The 1,936-nt window shown below is 44.3% G+C and overlaps 1 non-coding gene across 1 annotated transcript; it reads right to left on the bottom strand.

The window, feature by feature from the left end:
* Window positions 1-373: 373 nt before the first annotated feature.
* Window positions 374-455, bottom strand: trnas-aga (transfer RNA serine (anticodon AGA)). Its single transcript has one exon. It is a non-coding gene; the product is annotated as a tRNA-Ser (tRNA).
* Window positions 456-1,936: the final 1,481 nt, after the last annotated feature.

The raw sequence follows: 1,936 nt of genomic DNA, 5'->3' as shown, positions 1-1,936 counted from the left end.
AGGGACTACCACGGAAGAAGTTGGTTTCTGAAATAACTAATTGCTGACGCTTGGTCAAATTCCTAATATTGACGCTGCTCTGGGCGCCTGTTTGCATACTTCAAACAACGGCAACTGCCTGCAAATGATTAAATTCACAGCACTGGGACGACGACACAATGAAATTAAAAATCGGCCAGTCGAACGTTTGTTGTGGAACACTGGGAGAATCAAGTACTGCGGAGAAATAGATCGAAAACAAAAGTAACCGTGAATCAGAATCGGGAACAAAAACGGATTGTGTTGTGAGCTGTGGAGTCCCATTCTGTGCAAGTTATAAAGAGCTCCTGATGAACCTGGTTACATGTAGAAAATATCGAAGCAAAATTGAAACCGTAGTCGGCAGGATTCGAACCTGCGCGGGGAGACCCCAATGGATTTCTAGTCCATCGCCTTAACCACTCGGCCACGACTACTGACAAGTGAATGACAAAACGTTACTCTAATAGAACTGGAAGGAACATTTCCGTGTTCGTGCTCTCTTTTGTTTTTTTTAATTCTTCTCGATAAATTTCCAACATAAAGCTGCACAGGAAATGTTGGTTCAGCCGCATCACTCGATTGACAGGTGGCGATAGTCACCGCTGCAATAAACAGAAAAGAGGTCGCCCTTCCGTCCAGCTGTGCATGCAGTTCCGTCAGAAGCGCCGGATCAGGAATCGCACAGTCAATAAACTCGCTTACAGACACCAACCGCAGGCGGAGGAGGTTGATGAGAGAACGATTTGTCTGAGGAAAACATAGGGTGGACAAGAAGGACTGCACGGAGAAATCGAAGAAATGGCCTGGACGGAAACAGGCAGAGCCAAAAAGTCTGGATGCATTTCACAACTCAAGCTCTTTCGTGTCAGAGATCGAATGAAAATGCTTTCTTTCAACAGCGAAGCGAATTCCAGGCAGTGAATTGTTTATATATATTTTGCCGTACGAAGAAGGGCCATTTGCAGGCACGGTGGAGGGCGAAGAAGGCAGGACAGAACGGCCAAAAAATACGATGGTTTATGTAACACCGATAAAATAACTAGCTCAGGAGCCGAACAAGGGATCGGAAATTAATGCACTAAATCTGGTCTCGCTAATCATGATGCCTTTATCGAAACAGTCCTGATGATCGCGGCAGATCCCGAAAGATGAAGGTCGACATTGGAGCCATGGCCACAGTCATAATTGTGCAAGCATTCAAACACCTCTCGCCTGGAATCCTTGAGTTTGAGTGGTTCAGAAGCCATTTTATCTAATTATAAGTGAGGATGCTGAAGATAGTCGGGTCAGTTCTAGGAATTGTAGCCTACAGGAATCAAACAGGAAAGTTAACAGTTCTAAGAATTGAGGGTCACGAACCTTTTCCTCATGGCTCAGACTGGTTGAAATAGATAAAATTAAACTGGCTGGAGATACCAAATATTCTGCATGGAGATTTTCAAGAGCTCCTGTACAGATTCTAAGAGGTTTTCCAGATGGCACTGGAACAAATAAAAGGGGCGAAAGCCGAAACTGTTTTGAACCGATTGGCCACGCCGATACTCCTTTGAGCTTGCCACGTGCCTTATGCACTCCATCATAAATTAGAAGTGGAGGTAGAAAGATTGGAAAACTTGGGTGTCATAAAACCAGTCCATATCTCTGGATGAACTGTGCTCATAGTCACTACTTTGAAGCGCGTTTTCATTGTAAGAAACTGCGACAACTATATGTCCACTGCAAACCAAGCAGCCCGCATAGATCAAATGTATGACAAGGATAGCGGACATATTTACAAAAATAGAAGAGGGCATTAAGTGACCAACGTAGAACCGAGTCACATATACCAGCTGTTGACCTGGACTAAGACTCCCAAAAGTTATCACCATTAACACTGACAAAGGGTTTCATTCGTACAAACGTCTCCCATTTGGAA

This window comes from Mustelus asterias, chromosome 8 (assembly GCF_964213995.1).
Source record: "Mustelus asterias chromosome 8, sMusAst1.hap1.1, whole genome shotgun sequence".
NCBI lineage: Eukaryota > Metazoa > Chordata > Chondrichthyes > Carcharhiniformes > Triakidae > Mustelus > Mustelus asterias.
Note: the sequence above shows the minus strand (reverse complement) of the source record. Positions and strands in the feature narration are given on the sequence as shown.